This window comes from Oryctolagus cuniculus, chromosome 5 (assembly GCF_964237555.1).
Source record: "Oryctolagus cuniculus chromosome 5, mOryCun1.1, whole genome shotgun sequence".
In the NCBI taxonomy this organism is placed as follows: Eukaryota; Metazoa; Chordata; class Mammalia; order Lagomorpha; family Leporidae; genus Oryctolagus; species Oryctolagus cuniculus.
The window spans coordinates 145,455,498-145,482,396 of NC_091436.1; the positions used below are offsets into that span (position 1 = coordinate 145,455,498).

General features: G+C 44.8%; 1 protein-coding gene, 1 long non-coding RNA gene and 1 pseudogene across 7 annotated transcripts in view; 2 read left to right on the plus strand and 1 right to left on the minus strand.

The window, feature by feature from the left end:
• Positions 1-5,268: 5,268 nt before the first annotated feature.
• Positions 5,269-26,899, plus strand: part of RNF144B (ring finger protein 144B) — a 203,681-nt gene continuing 182,050 nt past the window's right edge. Inside the window, exon 1 of one of the 6 annotated variants that reach the window (XM_051832579.2) lies at positions 5,269-5,629. The gene's annotated coding sequence lies outside the window, so the exon portion shown is untranslated. The remainder of the gene's footprint in view (positions 5,630-26,899) is intronic. The other 5 variants (XM_070074316.1, XM_008274113.4, XM_070074319.1 and 2 more) reach the window with 5 other exon arrangements.
• Positions 15,288-18,211, minus strand: LOC127487339 (uncharacterized). Its single transcript, XR_007914113.2, has 2 exons — positions 18,026-18,211; positions 15,288-15,606 (listed from the first exon to the last, which is right to left on the minus strand). It is a non-coding gene; the product is annotated as an uncharacterized lncRNA (long non-coding RNA).
• LOC103352230 (RNA transcription, translation and transport factor protein pseudogene) lies at positions 19,129-22,137 on the plus strand (annotated as a pseudogene).

Sequence of the window (26,899 nt, forward strand, 5' to 3'; positions counted from 1 at the left end):
CCCATAAAGACAAATATCAAATCTTTTTCTGATTTGAGATAACTTATGATTATAAAGCAAATTGAAAGTGTGTCATTGCAGAAATTAAAAGAAAAATAAGAAAGGAAGGAAGAAGGAGGATGAGAGGGAGAGAAGGAGGAAAATATCATTATGTTCTTAAAACTGTGGGGCTGGCTCTGTAGAGCAGCTGGTTAACACCCATATGGGCATCTGTTCGAGTCCTGGCTGCTCCACTTCCAATCCAGCTCTCTGCTGTGGCCTGGGAAAGCAGTAGAAGATAGCCCAAGTCCTTGGGCCTCTGCACCTGTGTGAGAGACCCAGAGGAAGCTCCTGGCTCCTGGCTCCTGGCTTTGGATCAGCATAGCTCTCGCTGTTGAGGCCACCAGGGAAGTGAACCAGTGGATGGAAGACTCTCTCTCTCTCTCTCTGCCTCTGCCTCTCTGTAACTCTGCCTTTCAAATAAATAACTAAATAAATCTTTAAAAAAACAAACCCATTCATCTCTCTAGCAAACCTCAGCCTTTGAGGCCATGCAGAGTTTAGTTCCCAAAGTGTTATATTAATAAGAGGGTGTAAACTTAACCCAATTATGGTGTTTAGAGGTAGAACTCTTAGGTGATTACACTGGGTTATGTTAAAGTGGAACCCCCATGAGTGAATCCTGATAGATTTAAAAGGAGAGAGACTTTACAGATGTAGACAGACATGAGTGCCCCCTGTCTGTTGCCTTGTGATAACCTGCACCACTTTGGGACTCTGCCAACAAGAACACTTTTACCAAAGACCCAAGCAATGGGACCTACCAGATCACGGATGGTAAACCTCCAAAATTCTGAGCCCAAATCAACCTCTTTTCTTTCTAGAGTAGCCTGCCTCAAGTATTTCATTGCAGAAATGAAAAGCTGACTAATATCTGATTTATTTAATGTCTCAGTTGTCCGCTTTGTGCTTCTGAATATTTGAAGCCATTTTTGGCCTCTCCCTATTTTCAGTTAGTTATATCAAACATTTTGGGTTCTAAACTTCTAAATGGCTCTCAGACCCACCCCTTTTCCTTTCAGCCATATCTGCTCTCAACTAAACTGTTATTGATCTGAAGACTCTTTCTTTTCTTACCGAAAAAAAGAGTCCATCAAATAAGAAATAATTTGCAAGTCCTATAGTCTGACTAGTGTCTTCAGTAAACACAGACTAATCTATTAAGACTCAAACATTATCTTCTCAATAATGCATTTCTCATGCATCTGAAGACTCCTTCCCATCACCCCTATATTGTGCTCCCTTAGTACTTTGTTCATATCTTTGTTACAGTACTTATGAAATTGTGTTGTAATTACTTATTCATATGTCTGCCTTTAGGGTTTTGCGTCTTCAACGTCCTTTCTGAAGAATCAGTTCCCCTCATTTTCCTCAAACACCCTTCCACCCTCATTCCCAACCCTGTTGCCACCATCCATACAGTTAAATGAAGAATTATTTATTATTTATGTATTTATTTATTTATTTATTTTGAAAGTGTTAGAGGGGGAGAGAGAGAGATCTCTCATCTGTAATGCTGGGCCAGGCCAAAGCCAGGAGCTTCCTCTGGGTCTCCTGCATGGGTGGTAGGGACCCAAACACTTGGGCTATCTTTTGCTGCTTTTTCCAGGCCATTAGCAGGGAGTTGGATTGGAAGTGGAGCAGCTGGAGTCAAATAAATACCCATATGGCATGCCGGTGTTATAAGCAAGTTCTGTTATGCCACAATGCTCTTTTTTTGTTTGTTTTTAAGACTTATTTATTTACTTGAAAGGCAGAATTACTGAGAGAGAGGGAGAGACAGAGAACTTCCATCCATTGGTTCACACTGCAATGGCCAGGGCTGAGCCAGGCCAAAACCAGGAACCAGGTGAAGCTCCCACATGGGTGCAGGGGCCCAAACACTTGGACCATCCGCCACTGCTTTCCCAGATATAGGAAGAGCCTTTACGCACTATGCCGCAACACTGGTCCTGGTGAAGGACTCCTATATGCAGGTTTTCCATGCTAACTCTGGCCCAAGTAAAGCCAGTTAGTCCCTTTCTGGGAAAATGGAATACAGAGACAGAAAAATTGATTGGTAAAATGGGATCTGCAACATATAGTTAGAAACTATAGAGACACATTTCCTGCTGTGTGGACTAGAAAACCTATGGTGTAGAAAGAGAGACAAAAGAGTGAAGATGAAAGAGAATGGATCAAAATAAGGTAATGTAGGTGTTAATGGTTAAGATGATTGCATCCGGCATTGGAATTCCTGGGTTTGCCTCCCAGCTTCCGCTCCTGATCCGAGCTTCCTTCTTATGTGTACAGTGGGAAGGAGCAGTGATGGCTCAAATATTTAGGTTGCTGCCACTAATGTGGACGATCTGGATCACATTCCTGGTTCCTAGCTTTAGCCCCCAGGGTCTGGGGCTGTTGTGGTCATTTAGGGAGTGAACCAGGGGGAGAGAGCTCTCCCTCTTGCTCTTAATTAAAAAATAAAATAAGGTATTATGATGGCTAGTTTTATCTGTCAACTTGACTAGGCCATGGGATGCCCAGATAGCTAGTTAAACATTGTTTCTGGGTGTGTCTGTGAGGGTGTTTCTCAAGAGATTAGCATTTGAATTGTGGCCTTTCCGTGGTGGACATATGTTACCCATATGTTTGTTGAGGACCAGAATAGAGCAAAGATGTCGTTTGCCTGACTGCTTGAATGAGGGCACTGGGCCTCTCCTATCTTCAGTGTTCCTGCTTCTTAGGACTTCAGAAATCCACAGCATCAGCTCTCTGGCTCTCAGGACTTTACATTATACCAAATTCTCCTGGGTCTTCTATATGTAGAGGACAGGTTGTGGGACTTGTCCAGCTCCATAATCACACTGCCAATACCTTATAGTAGACCTTTGTCTCTCTCTACCTATCTATCTTTATATATATATATATATATATATGCACATATACATATGTATACATGTCTACATATGAATCTATGATGTATATCTATGTGTATATATACAAAGTTGGCCTTCTTGTGCCTGCAGGTTACACATCCATGGATAAAACCAACAAATGAAAATGTAGCCAGGCCTAAGTGGTTGTGTTTGTACTGAACATGGACAGGCTTTTTTCTTTGTCCTTCCCTAAACAATACAGTATAGCAGCTATTTAAAAATATTTTATTTGTTTTTTTAAAAGGTAGAGTTACAGAGAGAGGGGGAGAGACAGAAAGAAGGAGAGAGAGGGAGATCTTCCATCAGTAGATGGAAGTTCACTCCCCAAATGGCTGCCATGGTTGGGGCTGAGCCAGGCCAAAGCCAGGAACCAGGAACTTCCTCCAGGTTTACCACATAGGTGCAGGAGCCTAAGTACTTGTTTCATCCTCTGCTGCTTTCACAGGCACATTAGCTGGATCAGAAGTGGGAGAGCCTGGACTCAAAGTGGTGCTCATGTAGGATGCTGGAGTTGCAGGCTACGCCCCATCGCCAGCCCCTCTTAGTTTTTCAATCCCAGTACCCAGCAGTTTCCCACTAGTGATAATTCAGTATATCAAGACAGAATGAATAACAAAGCCACTGGGTTCCTTGCTCTGACCTCCTCCTCTCTGCCCCTTCACTTCTTCCTACATTAGCTAAACTGGTCCTCTCAGCTGTGATACCTTGTTTGGCCCAACAGAGAAACCAGACAGTTTAGGAAGTGCCCATTGTTTGTTTACTTGAGAGTTACAGAAAGAGAGGGAGCGATAGAGAGTCAGAGAGAGACCTTCCATCCACTGGTTCACTCCCCAAATGGCCACAACAGCAGGAGCTGGGCTGATCTGAAGCTAGGAGCCAGGAGCTGCTTTTGGGTCTCCCTCATGAGTTCAGGGGCCCATGCACTTGGGCCATCTTCCACTGCTTTCTCAGGTCATTGGCAGGGAGCTGGATTGGAAGTGGAGCAGCTGGGACTCCAACCAGCACCCATATGGGATGCCAGGCACAGGAGGCAGAGGCTTAACTAAGTCACAGTGTTGGTCCCATGGAAGTGTCCATTGCTATTCAACCTCCAAATCAGAAATTTATTTGATAAATTTAGAAAAGATCAGGGATTATTGCAAAGTCTCTTTAATGGACATTTGCATTTTCCAAGGCCCTGTTATTAAACTGGTTGAGAATTTAATTCTTTGAAGACTTTACACTATAACATGACTGTCTCTGAATGATGCCATGCTGCCTTGTTCGTGGAAGAATAAGCAAAAGTTAATGTGCATTTTTCTTTCTTTCTTTTTTAAGATTTATCTATTTATTTGAAAGTCAAAGTTACACAGAGAGGAGAGGCAGAGAGAGAGAGAGAGAGAGAGAGGTCTCTCATCCGATGGTTCACTCCCCAATTAGCTGCAACAGCCAGAGCTGCTCTGATTCGAAGCCAGGAGCCAGGAGCTTCTTCTGGGTCTCCCACGCGGGTGCCAAGGCCCAAGGACTTGGGTCATCTTCTACCGCTTTCCCAGGCCATAGCAGAGAGCTGGATTGGAAGAGGAGCAGCCAGGACTAGAACCGGCACCCATATGGGATGCTGGCCCTTCAGGCTAGGGTGTTAACCCGCTGAGCCACAGCGCCGGGCCCCCAGTGTGTTTCCACGAACTTTTGGAAACTCCTTCACATTATATTGACAGGTGAATGAATGAATGAATGAATGAACGATTGGAATCCCATTTAACAATCCATGCTCTACACTGAAGTAGGGATTATGTCATTCCCGGCTAACGTGTGTTAGTGATACTGGGATGTTGCACGGATCCCTTCCCGTGGATCTTCTCTTCTGTTATTCAGTAAGCTCTGCCCATTGCAAGTGGTTCTCCGTGAGAATTCCCTTTGGATACATCCACCTGCTCCTCCCCAGAACCGGAGCCTGGGTCTCTGCTAGGTGGACACGAAGGCTCCGGGCATGCTCACTAGCGAGCTGTGCTTGCCCAGGTGGCAGGCATCCCCCAGGCTGGCGAAGGCGACTTCATCCTGTCTTGTGCGGCTGAACTTCTGCTTTCCGAGGCCAATCGAACGTCCTGGAAAATGAGGTTTAGACAGGGAGGACGTCTACGTTTTAAAAGCCATACAACGGAAGGCGTTATTTTGGAAAAATGCGAATGCCTGACAGGAGCTTCTCGGAGCGCAATCTTGGCGTGACTTAAGTGTTCAGGGATGTGGTGTTTACGACCAAAGAGGATGTTCATGGTGCCTTGAGCCTCACCGGGCCAATCAAAGCTTTTAAACGTTTTTTTTTTTTTTTTTTTTTTTTTTTTTTTTTCCGGAAGCTGTCCAGAATTCCAAGGACCACCTTTGCCGCCGGCTTCCTAAAGAGAGCGCGAATTTGGGGGCGGTGCGCGCGCCGCGGAGGGCAGGCGGCCGAGCCGGGCCACCGCTCTCCAGAGTCAACAGCAGGGGGAGAGGCTCGGCCGGCGCCGGGCGAGCGGCGAGCGGGGCGCACCGCGGCCGAGGGTGGGGAGGCAGGACCGAGGGAGGAGACCTGAGGCGCGCCAGGGGCGGGAGCTGAGAGATCGGAAGCCTGTGGTACCCGAGGCCGCAGCCTGAAGCACTGGAGAGCGGAACCGGCAGGCACGAGCCCGGCGCGAGTGCGCCTCTCGGTCTCCGGACAGGTAAGAAAAGGCGCGCTCGCGACCCGGACCGCCCTGTACGGGGGCACGTGAAGTCTCCCCGGCTGTCACCTCCTCCCCTCCTCCTCTCTTCCTTTGCCCGTTCCCGGGGACCCCTCGGTGGCGCGCTGACCCCCCGGTCGGGGTCCCGCGCAGGCTCCCACCTTCCGCGCCCCCCGAATTCCACCCCGCCGCCGGCGGGACCCCCGCCTCCTCTTCAAGCACCACCCGGCACTTTCTCCTTTTCCCCATGGGCGGCTCCCAAAACCTCGCGCGCGCGATGGGGTAGGGGCGCGGGAGGTCCCCAAGCTCTCCAAGTGTGGAGCGCAAACGCGGACGCGCCGAGCGCCCTTGAAGGCTGTAAGAATGCCCAGGCTGAAAGATCCCCACGGTCGCCTTCCTGAACGCACCTTGTTTTTCTCTAACGCATCTGTCCTAACTTTGGGAAGAGTATTGATTCTTGATCAAGGTGAATGTGCCACCTTATCTTTTATATGTGCACAAAACATGGACTGGGGTCCTTCCCTTTACATACTGTGCTAAGTTTACAAGGTTTTCCGGAAGACTGCGGTGGTAAAACTTTATCACGGCTTAAACACTGCTTGAAGCAAAAACCCTGCTCAGGCACTGGGGGAAAGAAACAAGGGCCCTATCCAGCCCTTGCAGACATTTGGTGAGGGAACCAGTAGATGGAAGATCTCTCTCTCCCTCCCTCTCTCTCTCTCTCCCTCTCTTCTTTCTCCTTCTCTACCTCTGTAACTTTGCCTTTCAAATAAAACAAACAAACAAACAAACAATAAATAAATAAATCTTTAAAAAAAGGAGAGAGAGAGCGAGGGAGCGCGCGAGCACTTGCTCACCAGCTTGTGTGTATTTAAAAAGCATCTTAGGTGGTTGCGGTGGGTCTTGTTGAAAGTATCTGTAAGGTTTGCTTGGTTTGTTTGGGAGGGAGAGGAATAAGCATCACTTGGAGATAGCGTGAAATGGAGTGAAATCCGGTTCTGTGCAAGTGGATGAATTTGGCATTGTTGGTTCCGAGAGGCTGTTGTGGGGAACAAGGGCTGCAGTTCATTTGTGACTCAGATATAAGGTGGGGAGAAACACCACACTTCTAAGGGACCTGAGTGAAGAGCTAGCTGGGGTTTTTTTTTGTTTGTCTTGTCTTGTTTTTAAATTTATTTATTTATTTGAAAGGGTTACAGGGAGAGAGAAGGAGAGACAGTGAGAGACCTTCCATCCAATGGTCCATTCTCCAAATGGCAGCAATGGCTGGGGCTGGACCAGGCAGAATCAAGTAGCCTAGAACTCCATCCAGGTCTCCATGTGGGTGGCAGGGACCCAAGCACTTGGACCATCTTCTGCTGTTTTCCCAGGTACATTAGCAGGGAGCTGAATTGGAATTGGAATATCTGGCACTTCAACTGACACTCTTATATGCCTGCAAACTCAGTGCTGGCCCCAAGTGTTAACTTTTAACTTTCAATGTCTAAAATATAAGGATTCCTTCAAAAGAACTCTGTGAAAAAGGGCTGAGGCCCATTCTCCTGGGAATCAGAAAGTCTTCTCTTGCTGACTCTGACAAGGACTTAATGCAGGCTGCTGGCATTTTTACATGGTGTTGCTGTTAAGGCTCCTGACTCAAATGGATGGATTATTATCTGTAGGAACCAGGAGGAGGAGTGATCATAGAAACTGGTGAAGATCCAGTTTATCCTCCTAATCCTTTGAACCAGGCTCAATTGGTTACGAGTGTCTGTAAATCATGTTGTATTTGCACAAACACAAAATGTTTCTTCATCGTGCGCTTTGTGATAGGTGTACATTGCCAGCTTCTCTTCCTTGTCTACATAAGTACCTGAATCACTCTAAGTATGCATCAAACTATGGGCGTAATTACCAGGGAAAATAATGATTTTTGCTTGTCTGTGGTTTGCAAAGTTAAGGTGAAGGACTCATTTGCAAAAAACATACTGTAAGGTTGATATCTAGATGTACATTTGTTTTTATGAAATGAGAGGCTGTTAGGAAATAGGTATGATTTTTGGTATCTACTTTCAAGGATTTTAAGGACAAGCTGTTGACTGTTTGCAAAGCATTTTCAACTTGTAAGAAAGGAGTCACTGTCCAGTTATTGAGCCAATTGTGATTGTTTTCCTGGCAAACTTTTTCTTCCTTTCTAAAATTAGCATTCCCCCAGGAAAAGTAGTGCAGATGCACATGATTCAGTCAACTACATCCAGAAAATTCTGTTTGAATTTTAAAAGTGACCTTAATTCATCCCTATAGATCTACTGTTTGCAACCTATGCCACAAAATATGCAGAAATATTCATCGCTTGCTGATCTTTGCAGAGTGTTTGCTTAGGGAGGGTAGTTATGGAAAGACTACAATATTAAGTTACAAATTTTATTGGTTTGGGCAAAACTATTATGGTTATTTTCCTATGGTTTTTGTGTATATGTGTATACACTGGTTCTGGAAGTTACATAAGTGTGTGTGTGTGTGTGTGTGTGTGTGTTTAACACATGTTTTTAATAGGAACAGAAAGCCGGCGCCGTGGCTCAATAGGCTAATCCTCCACCTTGCGGCGCCGGCACACCGGGTTCTAGTCCCGGTTGGGGCGCCGGATTCTGTCCCGGTTGCCCCTCTTCCAGGCCAGCTCTCTGCTATGGCCAGGGAGTGCAGTGGAGGATGGCCCAGGTGCTTGGGCCCTGCACCCCATGGGAGACCAGGAAAAGCACCTGGCTCCTGGCTCCTGCCAGGATCAGCGCGGTGCGCCGGCTGCAGCGGCGGCCATTGGAGGGTGAACCAGCGGCAAAGGAAGACCTTTCTCTCTCTGTCTCTCTCTCTCACTGTCCACTCTGCCTGTCAAAAAAAAAAAAAAAAAAAATAGGAACAGAAACCCACAATATTTTTCTCTGTGGCAAAACATTGTAAGCATTAGGTTTTCATTACTTTTTCATGGAAACTTTAATATGACAGAACTGAGAGCTTCAAGGAAATAATTCCATAAAGATCTATTTGGATCCAGAAGTCCTTTTTGGAAAAAGATGTTGGAAGCCCCGAGTCGGCTACGTGCCTGGCCTCCGACGCGCAGTCCTTTGTGAGTGAGTAAGGGTGGTAGATCCAGTTCTGGCAACCTCAGACGTGGATGATTAGACCCTGCCACGCTTCTGCAGACCTTTAATTTAGTCTGTAACCTGATGCTTCACTGACCCCACACTCTCTCTGCCACGCTAGCACACAGTGGAATTGCTGGCACTCTGGGTTGAATTTTTTTCCCCTCCCATCAATTAGAACGTGTTTGCATAGGTTGCAGGGTACAGTTATATTTTTAGCTCAGTATTCTAAGAAATACCTCTGACCACAAGGAGAGTAGCCTTAGTGAGCCTGCCTCATAAATTGCTTATTTCATTGTGCTGTGTTAATTTCCCAGTGAGTCAACTGTCTAGAAATAATTGTCACAGAGTATTAAGATTGGAAGGCACTTTAGAAGTCATCCAGATTTTAATCATTTCTTTCTACAGATGAATATCTTAGCACTCATTGCCACAATCCAAACTTTGAGAGCAGAATTTAAACTTTATATTCTTCCCAGTTCTTCTAATAATGAGGATTTCATTCATTGGATATGAATTTATATGTGAGTTCAACAATGTAGCAATGGCAATGAAGTAGAGTGCAAATCTCAGCTCGATTTCCAAGAAAATTCCAAGTCGTGGCACTAGAGGCGATGGAGGTCATTTAGGAAGGCAGTGAACTACTTTAAAGTGGCATCCTTGGTGTTTCATTGCGTTGGGTGGGGTCTGATTCAGCTGGCTGCCGGGAGGGAAAGCGGATCGCACTGAGACAGATGAGATGAGAGGGAGAGTGAGGGGAAGAGCGAGTGAAGGGCATGAATTACATCACTCAGGGATGGCTAGCAGACCTTTCCCCAAATAATGGCAACAATGGTTGGAGCTTCTAGCCCCGCCAAGGCCCACTGAATTGAAGTCTTGCCCTTTGGAAATCCTGCTTCTTGAGACTTCCATCTTTTAAGATCTTCTGTCTTGAAGATCTCCTTTGCCAAGACCCTGGTGCTGAATGTTTTTCTTCTCTCACTCGTTTTAGAAGAATTCATCCTGATCTATAGACCATGAGAGGATTGAATTCGCTCTCAAGAGACCGTGTAAGAGAAGTATTCTTGCTAATACCACAATTTGCACAGTCATGATTTACGTTAGCTGGAAGCTGGGTTGCAAGCAGAGTTGCTGGGACTTGACTGGTGCTTGGATATGGACTGAGGATGTCCCAAGTGGTGGCTTATCCCACTGCACCACAATGCCTGCCCCGGCAGGGAACTTGCAAGTAGGAGTACATTCTAAAATAATGATAAAAACCTGATATGGTAAATACATAAGCTGGTCATAGTCATTCATCATCATTATCAGGTATTACAGACTCACATAATTGTGTGCTGTATTTTATATGTTGGCAGCACAGTAGACGTGCTTACACCAGCATCGCCACACGCAAGGTAATGCATTGTGCTACAACCTTGGTGACAGGAATTTTTCACCTCCATTATAATTTCATGGGACCATCATCATTCATGCTTGTGGTGACCAAAATGTCATAAGGCAGTGCACGGCTATTCTTTTCACACATTAAGGAAATATCTTCACAGCCCTGCGAGGTAGCCATTGCTACCCCTTTGTGATTCAGAGAAGTTAGCATCTTGACCAGGAATACACATGGCTTCTAAAACCCACAGTACTTTCTTAACAAGTGTGCCCTGTTGACTCTCCAGTAGGTGGTGTGCTCATTTTGGGACATCAGAGGTGTTTTCTAATTCTGAAGACTTTATAAAGTCTTTATGTGTTTCTGTAGTTCTTTTAGGTATTTTTAATGTGTGGAACTCAACAATGTCACATAGATTCAATGATTAAAGGCAACTATTGATATTAAAATATGTTTTCCAAGTGGAGTTAATCCTCAACAATCAAAATGTCTTTAAAACTAATGTTCTTTATTATTTTGTGAAATTGTGATGATTCATATTCATAAGATGACTAATTTGTACACATTCCATTGTTCTCAACAACTGATTCTCTGTTGTGTGATAAAATTTCCTTCAAAGCTTTTAAAATTCTGGCTCTTAGTGTAGATCATCTACTTTAGTGTCATCCTGCTTGGGCAGAAATAAACTGTTAATGAAATTTTAAAATTTATCTATTATTTATTTTTTAATTGACTCACTTTTAAAAGCATTTATTTGAAAGGAAGAATGACAGAGAGGGCTTCCATCCACAGGTTTATTCCTCAAATGCCTGCAATAACTAGGGCTTGGCCAGACTGTAGTCAAGAGATCAGAAACTCAATCTGGATCTTCAACATGGCTGGCAGGGGCCAAGTACTTGAGCCCTCACCTTCCTCCTAGGGTGCACATTAGTAGGAAGCTAGAATCAAAAGCAGACCTGGCATTCAAATCTTGGATATGAAATGTGGGCATCCAAGTAACATCTTAACTACTGCATCAAATGCCCACTCCCTAAAATGTTACTTACTACTTTATTAGGATATACTTTCTTTGATGTTTCCTTAATGCCACAGTTGGGAAGGGATGGAATTTGTTTTGCTTTGAAAGTGTGTAAATATTTGGCTATATTTTCTATGAATATCATTTCAGGATGGTAGAGGGGTGACTTAGAAAATTATTTTTTGTAAAAATAAGCATTAGTCTGATGAGGTTGAGAGCTATAGCCCTATACAAAATGTTTCTAACTGAGTCTGACACAAGTATGACAAGTGTAGCCATAGTGGAGTTTCCCCTTTCAGGAATTTATACATTTGAACGTGCTGCTTTTAGCTTTTGTTTATTCTGCATGATCAGCATCGAGTGCATTCACTGCTATCACTGAATACTCGAGATGAGATAATTTATAAAGAGAAAAATTTATTTTGGCTCAGCATTCTAGAAGTCCAAGAGCTTGCCACCAGCATCAGCTAACTTCTGGTGAAGGCTTGGTGCTGTTTCAGTCATGGCGGAAAAGCAGAGCGCCAGCAAACATGCGAGGAAGTGAGAAAGCATGAGCGTGAACTTGCTGGGCCTGACTCTCCCTGCTCTCATGGTCTGTCATCTAGTCCTGAGAGAGTGGGAGAAAGGCTTTCATTCATTCATAATGTCTGTTAAACATCCCAGCACCTCGGGACTAAGCTCCAACATAAGTTTTGGTAGGAACAAACCATAGCAAGCATTAAGCCTTTTCACATGAATAGCTGCTGTATTGGAATTGAATCTTGAAGCCTCTACCTTGGGGGAAGGTAGAAGAATTCTCTTTCTCTTTACCACCATTCTTCCATGGTGCTTATCTTCATATCCCCAAAGGCAGAGTTTATCTCTGATTTAGGAGGCTCATTGAAAACCTTTGAAAGGCACCACTGCCAGGTCCAGAGGGTACAACTGGTCTGGGGTCACACCCTTGGCATGGCCCAGCTTCCAGGATGCCACTGGGAATGGGGGAGCATTGCATCTTGGAGAATATATTATAATTGCCTCATGAAATTTTACTTTAAATTTCCAAGTAAGTTCTTGTAACTTAATACTTTTCCCATAATGCTTAATTAGTTCAGTTTTTTTTCCTGTCAAAAGCCATACTCTCCATTAGCATACTTTAATACTTTATCACTGTTTAAATACTTTATTGCTATTTACGTACTTTATCAGTGTTTGACACTGTTTTCTGGGAAACCACCTGGGCAGAAAGAGGTAAGGGAATTGGAGTATAATATTTAACTTTATTTAGAAACATTATGTTTATAAATAGGCTTATGAAAGGGGTAAAGGAGTATGTCAGGCAATTGCTTTCTTGTATTTTTGGATTGGAAAAATACAGCAGAGTATACATATGAATATCAAAGTGACTTCCAAGACCATCACTTAGAGATGACCACATCTAACATTTTGGTAGAACTTCTACAGTTTTTAAATATATGTGTGAGTATGTATTTATATGAGCTTTGTTGTTACAGAGCTGAGTTTTTCTATACATTCTGGTTTTTTTTGGAACCTACTTTTAAAAATTTACCAATGTATCTGGGGCTGGCGCTGTGGTATAGCAGGTTAATCCTGCACCTGTTATGCCAGCATTCAGTATGGGCACCAGCTTGAGTCCCAGCTGTTTCACTTCCCATCCAACTCCCTGCTGATGTGCCTGGGAAGGCAGCGGAGGATGGCCCAGGTGCTTGGGCCCTTGGAAGAAGCTCCTTGCTCCTGAATTTGGCCTGGCCCAGCCTTGGCCATTGCAGGCCATTTGGGGAGTGAACCAGTGATGAAAGATCCCTCTCTCTCTCTCACTCTCTCTCCTCTTTCTTTCTCTGTCTCCCTCCCTCCCTCTCTCTCTGTAACTCTGCCTTCAAATAAATTTTAAAAAAATTTACTAATGTATCATAAGAATTACCTATGCTATTGAGAATTTTTCTTTCACTATCTGGATTATATTTTTTTGTGTTCACTTTTCTTCTGTGTATGCATTAGTTTATCTTTACTATGATAAAATATCCAAGACAAACTACTTATGAAGGAAGGAGGTTTATAATGGCTTACAGTTTTGGAGAGTCACAGTCCAAGATCAGGTGGACCCATTGCTTTGGCCACCTGGTGAGGCTGACAAATGGCAGTAATGGAGGTGTGCAACTGAGGGATCACTTAGTGAGTCAGGAAGCAGGGAGAGTGGCTGCATCTGACCCTCGGGCTTTAAAAACCAACCCTCTCGTGAGCACCATCTCCTGAGGGCACTCCCTGCCACAACCTAAGGCCCTCTCATTACATCCACCGCCTAAAATCCATAACAGGGCTATGTTTCCTCCTGTCTTAGTACCATGAACTTATGATTTTTGTGGTTTAAATGTTTACATGAGTTCAGGAGACATATTCTATTTAAATCATAGTACTCAGACACATACCATATTAAAAATCAAATGTATCATTACAATCCATTATTGCTATCTTTAGCATTCTTGTTTATTCATTTATATGCTCGTTTTCCCTAATCAGTGGCAGGAGGAAATGGTTTCTTTACCAATCTTCCTCCTGTAAAATGGGAAATTTGGCACATTTATGACCTCACTTTTCTCCAGCTCTTACACTTCCAAGTTTTTGGTTGATATAATCAAGGATTATTAAAAGCAAATGTATCATCACTATTTATAATTTTTTTAAAGTAGGTCATGCATTTTCTAATTATATAATAACTTTTGACATTCTCTTTAAGGCTGCGAGACAAGATTTGGCTAAGTTTCTTTAGACTTAGCTCTGTTTAAATTGTTCCCTGTGGACATCAATTCAGTTATATTTCCTCATTCCTTAAGCTCAAATCATAACTAACTTTTTAAAGATTTAGTTACTTATTTGAAAGGTAGAGCTTCAGAGAAAAAGAGGGAGAGAGAGGTAGAGAGTGGGATAGTCTAGCTGCTGGTTCATTCCCTAAAGGACCACAATGGCCAGGGCTGGACCAAGCTGAAGCCTAGAACTTCATCCAGGACTCCCACATGGATGGGAGGGGCCCAAGCACGTCCCACTGCCTTTCCAGAGGCACTAGCAGGAAGCTGGATTGAAAGAGGGGCACCAGGGACTTGAAGCAGTGCTCATATGGAATGTTAACATCACACTGATCTACCCCATGCCTAATTTAAATATTCAAGTAACTGTTAAGCCATGAGTACCTGAGAATTTCATCAAGAATTTTTTCATCTATGCCAATGCATAGATAAGAATGTTTTTTATTTCATGAAAAATGCTTGGGCCATAGTCTTTTTTTTGACAGGCAGAGTGGACAGTGAGAGAGAGAGAGAGAGAGAGAGAGAGAAAGGTCTTCCTTTTTTGCCGTTGGTTCACCCTCCAATGGCCGCACGGCCGGCGCGATGCATCGCACTGATCCGATGGCAGGAGCCAGGTGCTTCTTCTGGTCTCCCATGGGGTGCAGGGCCCAAGCACTTGGGCCATCCTCCACTGCACTCCCTGGCCACAGCAGAGAGCTGGCCTGGAAGAGGGGCAACGGGACAGAATCCGGTGCCCCGACCGCGACTAGAACCCGGTGTGCCGGCACCGCAAGGCAGAGGATTAGCCTAGTGAGCCGCGGCGCCAGCCTGGGCCACAGTCTTTACCGTCCATGTTCTCTAGGTAGTGCCCCATAGAATTCCAGCATTAGAGCTGCAGAACAGGAGACTGATTGAGGTCTGTCTGCTTACTGTTTCTTTGTAGGTGATCCGGCTTCCAGTGTGGATATTTAAATCATTGTTTTCTTTTCTCAAATACTAAGCTTTTTTTTTTAAAAAAAAAAGATTTTATTTATTTATTTGAGAGGTAGAGTTACAGACAGTGAGAGGGAGAGATAGAGAAAGGTCTTCCTTCGGCTGGCTCATTCCCCAAATGGCCGCAATGGCTGGAGCTGCGCCCATCTGAAGCCAGGAGACAGGTGCTTCTCTCTGGTCTCCCGTGCAGGAGCAGGGCCCAAGCACTTGGGCCAACTTCTACTGCTTTTCCAGGCCACAGCAGAGAGCTGGATTGGAAGAGGAGCAGCCAGGACTAGAACTGGTGCCCATATGGGATGCTGGCACCACAGGCAGAGGATGGCACCGGCCCCCAAATACTAAACATTTTAACCTGACCACGCCATCATGATAGTTTTATTAATATATTTTTTAGAGATTTATTTATTTATTTGAAAGGCAGATTTACAGAGAGGCAGAGAGAGAGAGAGAGAGAGAGGTCTTCCATCCGATGGTTCACTCCCCAGATAGCCTCAATGGCCAGAGCTGGGCTGATCCAAAGCCAGGAGCCAGGAGATTCTTCCAGGTCTCCCAAGCAGGTGCAGGGGCCCAAGGACTTGGGTCATCTTCTGCTTTCCCAGGCCATAGCAGAGAGCTGGATCAGAAGTGGAGCAGCTGGGACTTGAACCGGTACCCATTCAGGATGCTGTCACTGCAGGCAGCGGCTTTTCCTGCAATGCCACAGTGTTTTATTAATTATTTATTAATTATTTTCATTAATTATTTATTAATTAATGCCCCATATTTTATTAATTTTTGCTGCTACTCTAGGGGCAGTTTAGCTTTGAAGATTTAAATCTTTTTTTCCCCATTTTCTTTTCAAAATCTTTAAAAAAATTTTTTTTGAGAGGCAGAGAGAAAGAAACAGAGACAGAGTGATCTTACATCTGCTTGCTCACTCCCCAAATTTCAGCAACAGCCAAGGCTGGGCCAGGCTGAAGCCGGGAGCCTGAAACTCCATCTGGGTCTCCTATGTGGGTGGCAGAGACCCACGTGCCGAATCATCACCTGCTGTGTCCCAGGTGTACATCAGCAAGAAGCCAGAATGCAAAGCAGAGTAGGGACCTTAGCAGAACTCAGGCACCTTAATATGGGATGTAGACATTCCAACCGGGGCTTAACTGCTGTGCCAAACTCTTTTTTTTTTTTTTAATTTGTTTGAAAGGCTGAGTTAGAGAGTGAGAGAGCAAGAGTGAGAGGGAGAGAGAGAGAGAGAGACTTTCCATCTACTTATTCAAATGGTTCCAATAGCCTGGAACTCCATCCAAATCTCCACTGCTCCACTTCTGATCCAGTTCCCTGCTAATGCACCTGGGAAAACAGTAGAACACAAGGCCCAAGAGTAGGAGACCCAGATGGAGTTCCTGGGTCTTGACTTCAGCCTAGCCCAGCACTGGCCATTGTGTCCAATTGGGGAATGAATCAGTGGATGGAATATCTCTTTCTCTCTCTCTTCCAGTCTCTATGTACCTGTGCCTTTCAAATAAATAAGTCTTTAAAAAAAGAAAGAAAGATCTCCTTCTTTTGGAATACAGTTAGCCCTCTACATTCATGCATTCCTCCAACTGAGAATCAAAAATATTCAGAAAAAAGGTGCATCTGTACTGAACATGTAGGGAATATTTTTTCTTTTCTTTATTTCCTAAGCTTTACAAAAGTCATCTGGAGATGATTTAAAGTATATGGATTGGAGCAGGCATTTGGTCTAACATGCAAGATGCCTGTGTGTCAAATCAGAGTGCCTGGGTTCAATTCCTGGTTCCAGCTTCTCATTCCAGCTTCCTATTTGTATGGACCTTGGGAGTCAGTGGTGATGGCTCTAGTCACTGGGTTCCTGCTTCCATGTGGGAGACCACATTGAATTCCCAGGTACTGGCTCTGGCCCTGGCAGCCCTGGCCATTCTGGGCATTTGTGAAGTGAACCTAGTAGATGAGAGCTCTCTGTCTCTCAGATAAAAATAAAAAAGTGAGAGGCTGTGTGAGGTTATATGCAAATACTATGCCATTCTATATAAGGGATGTGGGCATCCATATAATTTGTAACTCTGAGGGGTCCTGGGGTCCCAAGGACAGCTGTTTTTCACGTGCCTGGTGCTTGTTGTCTGTTCACATTGCCCTACAGAGGAACTCTCAGCCCAGAACTAGGGGATAAGGTGGGTGCTGTCACATAAGGTGTGGGCCCCTGGCTGACTCCATGGTCAAAGGAAAGGAAAAGGAAAAAGTTTAAATGTGCTGTGGTTTGCTTTACCTTTTCAGAGAAAAGGGAGAGAGAGAGAGAGAAAGCAAGAGGTAGATAATAATCAGGGAAGGGAAGCTTGACTACAAATTTTTTTAAAGATTTATTTATTTTATTTGAGAGGCAGAGTTACAAACAGAGAGAGAGAGAGAGAGAGAGAGAGAGATAGAGGGAGACAGAGCGAAAGGTCTTCCAGCCACTGGTTTACTCCCCAGATGGCCGCAGTGGCTGGAGCTGTGCCAATCTGAAGCCAGGATCCTGGAGCTTCTTCTGGGTCTCCTATGTGGGTGCAGGGGCCCAAGCACTTGGACCATCTTTGGGTGCTTTCCCAGGTGCATTAGCAGGGAGCAGAATTGGAAGTAGAGCAGCCAGGACTCAAACCGGCACCCATATGGGGTGCCGGTGCTTAAGGTGGGGGTTTAAGCTACTACTCCACAGTGCCGACCTGTCGCTAGCACCACTTGTCACACAGCTCGACAAGGCTAATGCAACAAGTGGGAGCACGGGAAAGAATCACATAGAATCATGATAGTCTTTTCAGTATAATTTATTATTCAATACTCAATACCACTCAGTATATATATTCAGTGCACACATCTAAAGGTCAATACCACTCATTATGTCATTAGTCCGCAAGTCATAACACACATCTAGGAGTAAGGCAATTTCCAGAAATATCCAGCCATAGTATAACACATAAAAAGCATAACCAATCTATACTCATGGCTAGGGATGTAATATGAACGCTGCGTTCTCAAGGTTCCTATCACGGTCATGAAAAATCAAAGTCCAAAGTCCAGAGTCCAAAGTCTCTGTTACCACTCGGAGAGACGGATCTCAGAACAGTCACTTACAGGCAGGAGTCGTGGGATGACTGGCACTCTGGGCAGTAGACTTGAAGTTCCAAGACAAACAGCAAGGTGAAAGGTTGGAGAGGTCACCTGATGAGAAGTTGGCTCCAGTGGAGTGGTGAGCAGAGCTTCAGTCAGTGGAGACGCGGGCAGAGTTTCACTTGACTGAGCCCTGGTCCCCGAGGGGATGCAGAGCAGTGGTGAGGCTTCCTTTTTATCCCCCACCCCTGGGGTAGGTGGGTGGTGCATGTGCCCTAGGCTGTCACCAGTCACAAGCTCATCTTTTTAGGTGTCACCAACCAGATGTTGGTGTCTGGGTGTGACCAATGGTGTGTTGGGGGTCTTCTGGGTGTGGCCAATCGTGGTGCAGTAGTGAAGGTGAAGCAATGCAGTAGCCAGCTGGTTGGCTGCTTCTTGTGATGTAATGTCCCCCAGTCTTATCAGGCCTCACCACCTGTGTCTGTCCTGGCAGATGGTCTGGGCAGTTCCTGGTGCTTAGTGGCCTTAGCTTAAGTAACTCCATTTTGGTTTTGCTTTTTCTCTTTCTTTTTGGGTTAGGGGTGCCCTGCCCTGTAACTCTTTTGGGACTCCTGTGGGATTCCCCACATGGCCCTGCACATTTTCTTTTTTATAAAATGCTGAAGCTTCATTAAAATAGAAACTTGTCCCAATGTTCAAACACTTTTATACATGATCTTATTTTATTCTTAAAACTAATACAGTTCCTGTGATCATTTATTCAGAAGGTTGTGGATGAAATACTTTCCTAACACTAATTCTTTTTTTTTTTCTTTTTTAACTTTAGTTTTCTTAGCCTCCTTTCCTTCACCTAGAAAGCAGGGTTTGAATTCCTGGAAAAAGATAGTATTTACCTCATAGAGCTGTAAAGATGACATGAGATAAGTGTAAAGGAATTGTCAGAACACAGATTGATGATAGTGGCCATGCAAGACATGGCCCAGACAGAGTGTGGCTCTAGAATAGGCCTTCAGCAGTGAAACCCTGGGGACACAAAGAAGTCCACACCAGGAGTCTGAGGAGGAGTGGCCAGAGTGTCAGAGACAGGCCAGGGGAGGCAGGGGAGTGAAGTCAGGCAATCAGAGGGGATGGAGCAATTTAAGATGAAGAGGACCGCCCTTAGTGTTGTGCATCAGGAGCCTGAAGAAATTACCACTGGGTTTACTGGTCAGCAGCTCAGTGGTCTCAGCCTCAGGCAGGTTCAGTAGAGAGCAGGCAGGAGGCAGGCTGTGGTGGAGGATTAGATAGCCAAGTGCAAGCTGCTAGTAAAAAATGTTCTCCCTTGGGATAAAGGGAAAAGGTGGGGGGGAGGGGAGATGATAGGCCAGTGGCTAAACAGATACCCAAGATACTCCAGATTGGAAAATAGCATGTGAATTTCACAGGATAATAACATAATGTTTAAATCTTACCTCTGTGTTTATTTGAGAGGGAGAGATAGCGCTCTCATCTCCTAGTTCCCCCCCTAAATGTGTGCAGTGGCTGGGGCTGGGCTAGGGCCAAAGCTTGTGATCTGTCAGCTCCAAGTTAGAGAACCAGGAAAGCTGGTGGTTGAATTCACTGAGTTCAGTTCTGAAGGCCCAAACACAGGGATTCTGACGCCCGAGGACAGGAGAAGATGGATGTCTTCACTGACGCAGAGAGAGAGTTTGTGCTTCCTCTGCTTCTTTGTTCTATCCAAGCCCTCAGCAGATTGGTTAATTCCCATCCATTGGTGAGGATGATCTTCTGCACTCAGTTTACTGATTCAAATGCTAGACGCATCCACACAGAAATGCCCACAAATGATGTTTTACCTGCTATCTGTTTTTTTTTTTTTTTTTTTTTTTTGACAGGCAGAGTGGACAGTGAGAGAGAGAGAGACAGAGAGAAAGGTCTTCCTTTTGCCGTTGGTTCACCCTCCAATGGCCGCCGCGGTCGGCGCACCGCGCTGATCCAAAGGCAGGAGCCAGGTGCTTCTCCTGGTCTCCCATGGGGTGCAGGGCCCAAGCACTTGGGCCATCCTCCACTGCACTCCCAGGCCACAGCAGAGAGCTGGCCTGGAAGAGGGGCAACCGGGACAGAATCGGGCGCCCCAGCGGGTCTAGAACCCGGTGTGCCGGCGCCGCAAGGTGGAGGATTAGCCTAGTGAGCCGCGGCGCCGGCTATCTGGGTTTCTCTTAGCTCAAGCTGGCACATTAGATTTACCATCAGAAGCAAACAATAAAGAAAGTAAAGTAACTTTCTGATTCTACTCCACGAGTCCCGCCGTGCATGGTAAGAGTCACATGTGTAAAACTGTCTATGATTTTTTAGTGATACACAACTGACAGAAGAATTGAAGGAGAGGGCAGAGGTGGTTATTGTGGGAATTGAACTTTTTTCAGAGACGTCACAATAACTATTTTCATTTCTTAAAATGATGCCAGAAGCATTTTAATTAATCAATTTAAATATGCATTAGGTAATTTTAAAACGAGGTTTGCAATCTGCTCCACAGCTGGGAAATGAGCTGAGATATTGCCTGTGTGTAATAAGCACAGAAGACAGTTTAGTCCTGCTGTTTCCAGAGAATCATAGAAGCAATAAACGGCCAAGATTGATTGTTCACCGTTTGTATTCTGTCACTGATCAATTAAAAAATATGTGTTCCTGTAAAATAGCAAAGATGATGCCCATAAGCCAATAAACTCTAAAATAAACAAAAATGCTAATGGATTTCTCCTTTTAGCATTTGGGAATTTTAAAAGGGCTTTAAACTATTAGCTTCCAGATCATCTTCCCAGAATTCACAGTGTTATTCAATTAGTCTTTGAATGGTGAAGGAGTGACAAGAGGACAATCCAAACAGCGTTTCTATTAATGTGCCCCTAAGAGCTGAAAAGAACCTGGAAAACACATGCGTTCCTACTTCTGCTCTGCCAGCCAAGGCCTGGGGGACCAGAGCAAGAAGCGGGGACCGTGGTCTTTACGTAATCTGATGGCTCTGACTACCACAAACTGTGCTGGCTTCCACTGCAAAGATGAGAGAGATTAGAAACTTTATTGTTTGGCTTGAGGGTCAGAAGATCAGACACTACAACACTGAAAACAGAGTTGATTTAAGAATCATCCAGGCTGGCGCTGTGGCTCACTAGGCTAATCCTCCACCTAGCGGCGCCGGCACACCAGGTTCTAGTTCCGGTTGGGGTGCCAGATTCTTTCCTGGTTGTCCCTCTTCCGGGCCAGCTCTCTCCTGTGGCCCGGGAAGGCAGTGGAGGATGGCCCAAGTGCTTGGGCCCTGCACCCCATGGGAGACCAGAAGAAGGACCTGGCTCCTGGCTCCTGCCATCGGATCAGCGCGGTGCGCTGGCCGCAGCGCGCCGGCCGCGGCGGCCATTGGAGGGTGAACCAACGGCAAAGGAAGACCTTTCTCTCTGTCTCTCTCTCTCACTGTCCACTCTGCCTGTCAAAAAAAAAAAAAAAAAAAAAAAAAAAATCATCCACAGCAGCAGTGACTGACCCAGGTTCTTTGAAAAGAGATGTTAACTGTCCTTTCAAGATTTATCATCGACAGAAAGCAATGGGCGGCTTCTTGGTTTAGCTGTTAGACTGAAGTATGGAGATACTGTATGGAGATAAAGCTGAAAAATACAAGAACTTAGTACCTGATAATGCCAAAAATGCTGACAATGCAACTAAAAATGCAGAGCCCCTGATCAGTTAGGACATAAATAATCCTGATTTGAAGGCTGGTGTAATGGTGTTGGCTAACCTTCAGGTTCAATGTCATGATGATTACCTGGTAATGTTTAAGGCAATTCATGTTTTTGATTGAGGAGTGCCTGACACAGGATACAGCTGCTAAAGCAAATCAAACAAAAGAGGGCTCCCTTGTTGCTTAGACAGACAGGTTTTTGGTTTTGACACAGCAGATGCAGTTCTTAATGAAGCTGCTCAAATTCTGTGATTGCGGAGTATAGAATTAAGAAAGCTATGGTAGCTGTTCAGGCTATTATTGCCAATCCAAGACAGACCACAGACTGGGCTAAGTGTGAAGATGAGCACTTGAGGCTATCAGCTTCTCTCTGCCTTAACACACATTTGGGAACCACTTCTGGCGTCTGTTTCAAAGCAAAATGTTGGGGCCGGCACTGTGGTGTAGCAGGTAATGCCGCCGCCTGCAGTGCCCGCATCCCAAATGGGTGCCAGTTTGAGTCCTGGCTGCTCCACTTCCCATCCAGCTCTCTGCTCTGGCCTGGGAAAGCAGTAGAAGATGGCCCAAGTCCTTGGGTCCCTGCACCTGCATGGGAGACCTGAAAGAAGCTCCTGGCTTCTGGCATCAGATCAGTCCGGCTCTGGCCATAGTGGCCAATTGGGGAGTGAACCAGCAGATGGAAGACCTCTCTCTCTCTCTCTCTCTGCCTTTCCTCTCTCTGTATAATTCTGACTTTCAAGTAAAATAAATAAATCTTTTAAAAAATGAAAATAAAATGTTACATTTTCATGGAAGGAATCCCAAGAAATTGACTGTGTTCTGAAATTTATCACCATTGCTTTTTTTCTTAAATAAAGTTTGGGAAAGTTGGGGTGGAAAAAGAAAACACTTGTGAATCACACCCAAAGTATTTACACTGACAGAGAACAAGTGCAATTTGTTCCATTACAATGGGATTTTGGATCCATAGGTAGGATTTTAGACTGGCCTGAAAGATGGCAGAAAGGTGATGACTTGGTGTGGAACCAGTCTTCTAGAACCAGTCTTCAGTGGTTCTAGAAGAAGCCCTTGCTGGCTTGCGCTGTGGCATAGTGGGTAAAGCCGCCACCTGCAGTGCCAGCATCCCATATGGATGCCAGTTTGAGTCCCGGGTGCTCCTCTTCTGATCCAGCTCTCTGCTATGGCCTGGGAAAGCAGTAGAAGATGGCCCAAGTCCTTGGGCCCCTGTACCCATGCGGGCTACCTGGAGAAGCTTCTGGTTCCTGGCTTTGGATTGGCACAGCTTCAGCCATTGCGGCCATCTGGGGAGTGAACCAGTGGATGGAAGACCTCTCTCTCTCTCTCTCTTTTTTTTTTTTTTTAACTTTTATTTAATGAATATAAATTTCCAAAGTACAGCTTATGGATTACAATGGCTTCCCTCCCCATAACTTCCCTCCCACCCGCAACCCTCCCCTTTCCTGCTCCCTCTCCCCTTCCATTCACATCAAGATTCATTTTCAATTCTCTTTATATACAGAAGATCAGTTTAGCATATATTAAGTAAAGGTCTCAACAGTTTGCACCCATATAGAAACACAAAGTGTGAAGTACTGTTTGAGTACTAGTTATAGCATTAATTCACATTGAACAGCACATTAAGGACAGAGATCCTACATGAGGAGTAAGTGCACAGTGACTCCTGTTGTTGACTTCACAAATTGACACTCTTGTTTATGGCATCAGTAATCACCCTAGGCTCTTGTCATGAGTTGCCAAGGCTATGGAAGCCTTTTGAGTTCACCAACTCTGATCATATTTAGACAAGGTCGTAGTCAAAATGGAAGTTCTCTCCTCCCTTCAGAGAAATGTACCTCCTTCTTTGATGACCTGTTCTTTCCGCTGGGATTTCACTCGTGGAGATCTTCCATTTAGGTTTTTTTTTTTTTTTTTTTTTTTTTTTTTTTTGCCAGAGTGTCTTGGCCTTCCATGCCTGAAATACTCTCATGGGCTTTTCAGCCAGAACTGAATGCCTTAAGGGCTGATTCTGAGGCCAGAGTGCTGTTTAGGACATCCGCCATTCTATGAGTCTGCTGTGTATCTCGCTTCCCATGTTGGATCATTCTCTCCCTTTTTTATTCTATCAGTTAGTATTTGCAGACACTAGTCTTGTTTATGTGCTCCCTTTGACTCTTAGTCCTTTCATTATGATCAATTGTGAACTGAAATTGATCACTTGGACTAGTGAGATGGTATTGGTACATGCCACCTTGATGGGATTGAATTGGAATCCGCTGGTATGTTTCTAACTCTACCATTTGGAGCAAGTCAGCTTGAGCATGGGAAGACCTCTCTCTCTCTCTCTCTCTCTCTCTCTCTCTCTCTCTTCCTCTGCTCTCTGTAACTCTGCCTTTCAAATAAATAAATAAATCTTAAAAAAAGAAGCCCTTGCTGTACCTTTGGATCTGCAGGGCAACGCTGTATTGCTCCAGAGCTGTGTTCAATGCTTTGTGCAATTCCTTTAGTGTTGTGTGAAGAGCAAGAGGGAGTAGAAGTGGGTGATTTCAATAGGTAGTTAGACAACTTAGTAGTTGTGTGGCCTTGACACATTCTGTGTCCTACTATTGCTTTTTCCTAGTGGTAAGCAAAATTCTAAGATCTTTCCCAAGATTCCCACCTCCTAAGTCAAATTCCCAGCTCGAGGCTTCAGCCTGGCCTAGCTGCTTCCATCATGGACATGCGGAGTGATTCCATGTCTCCCATGTGGTTGACAGGAGCTCAAGCACTTGGGCCATTTCACACTGCTTTTCCAGGTGCATTAGCAGGGAGCTAGATTAGAATTGGAGCAGCCAGGATTTGAACCAGTGCTCATATGAGATGTTGGCATCGCAGGCAGCTTAACCTGCTGTGCCGCAATGCCAGCTCCTACGCTTATCTTTGAATTCCATTTTTCCGTGCACTTTTTGAACTCTCTTTGTATTTATTCAGGGCTTACTTGTGTTACAGTGGAAATGAGGTGAGCTTTCCTAATCAGTTCAGTGTTCTTAATTGACTGGAAGTCCTTAAATTCATTTTGTGATCTTTCCCCCAATAATTCTTAAAAATTTTTTATTGGAATTACATTGAATCTATAGATTAATTTGGAAGAAATTTACATTTTAAAGGTTTATTTATTTATTTGAAAATCAGGGTTATATATAGAGAGAGGGAGAGGCAGAGAGAGAGAGAGAAAGAGAGAGAGAGAGAGAGAGAGGTCTTGTATTTGCTGGTTCACTCCCCAGTTGGCTGTCAATGGGCCAGAGCTTCGCCGACCTGAAGCCAGGAGCTAGGAGCTTCTTCTGGGTTTCCCACGTGGGTGCAGGGGCCCAAGGACTTGGGCCATCTTCTACTGCTTTCCCAGGCCGTAACAGAGAGCTGGATCGGAAGTGGAGCAGCCAAGTCTCGAACCTGTGTCCCTATGGGATGCGGGCACTGCAGGCGGCGGCCCTACCCTACCCACAGGGCCAGTCCCAGAAATTTACATATTTAAAATGTTGAATTCTATCTATGAGGCTGTTGTATATCTCACTATTCATTATAGACCCCTTTTAATGTCCTACTGAAATTGTGTAATGAAAAGATAGATGTTGTGTAGTGATTGTTAAATTTAGTGCTATGCTTTATACTTTCTTTATTCCTCAGTATCATTCTTGGCTTGTTGAATATCTGCGAGCAAATTACTTAATCATTCCCGTTGATCTGCTTAAGTACTTTTTAAAAAAAAATTTTTTTTTTTTTGACAGGCAGAGTGGACAGTGAGAGAGAGAGAGAGAGAGAAAGGTCTTCCTTTGCCGTTGGTTCACCCTCCAATGGCCGCTGCGGCCGGCGCGCTGCAGCCGGCGCACTGCACTGATCCGATGGCAGGAGCCAGGTGCTTCTCCTGGTCTCCCATGGGGTGTAGGGCCCAAGCACTTGGGCCATCCTCCACTGCACTCCCTGGCCACAGCAGAGAGCTGGCCTGGAAGGGGGGGCAACCGGGACAGAATCCGGCGCCCTGACCGGGACTAGAACCCGGTGTGCCGGCGCCGCTAGGTGGAGGATTAGCCTAGTGAGCCGCGGCGCCGGCACGTACTTTTTTTTTTTTAAGATTTATTTATTGGGGGCCTACTGAGCCGCCGTGGCTCAGTAGGGTAATCCTCCACCTGCAGTGCTGGAATCTCAAATGGGTGCTGGTTCTAGTCTTGGTTATTCCACTTCCAATCCAGCTCTCTGCATGTCCTGGGAAAGCAGTATTAGAAAATGGCCCAAGTGCTTGGGCCCCTGCACCCATGTGAGAGACCAGGAAGAAGCTCCTGGCTCCTGGCTCCTGGCTTTGGATCGGCGCAGCTCCAGCCATTGCGGCCATTTGGGGAGTGACCCAGTGGAAGCAAGAACTTTCTCTCTCTCTGTCCCTCTCATTGTCTGTAACTCTATTTTTCAAATAAATAAATAAAATCTTTAAAAAAGGATTTATTTATTTATTTGCAAGGCATAGTTACAGACAGGCAGAAGCAGAGAGAGAGAGAAGTCTTCCATCCTCTGGTTCACTCCCCAGATGGCCGCAATGGTTGGAGGTGTGCTGATCGGAAGCCAGGAACCAGGAGCTTCTTCCAGGTCTCCCACGTGGGTGCAGGGGCCCAAGGACTTGGGCCATTTTCTTATTTTCCTAGGCCACAGCAGATTGCTGGACTGGATGTACAGCAGCCAGGACTCAAACTGGCATCCATATGGGATGCTGGCACTGCAGGTGCCACAGCACCAGCCCCTAAGTATATTTTTATATCAGGAAGTCAACTGCTTAGTATAAAGCAACAAACACACTAAATAGTTCAGTTACCATTTTCATTTATAAGTCTAGTCGTAACCTATTGTTTAAGAAGTTTAAAACGTGCATATATAAAAATCATTCAAAATACACATAAATCAAACTTTTGAAATATAAGAAAACCACTAAAATTGCAACTGGTAACACAGTGGTAAACTAGAATTAATATGTGAGGGTTGTTTAAAATTGAATTCAAAGATAAACCTATTTTGGTGCAAAACAATTTTCAAATCCATGCATAGCTCTTTTCATAATAGACATTTTTATGAATATTTGAAGATCTCTCATGCCTGAATATCAAAAATTTTTGCCAGAATATACATACCTTTTAATTCAATTTTCTATATAATTTTTGAATTAC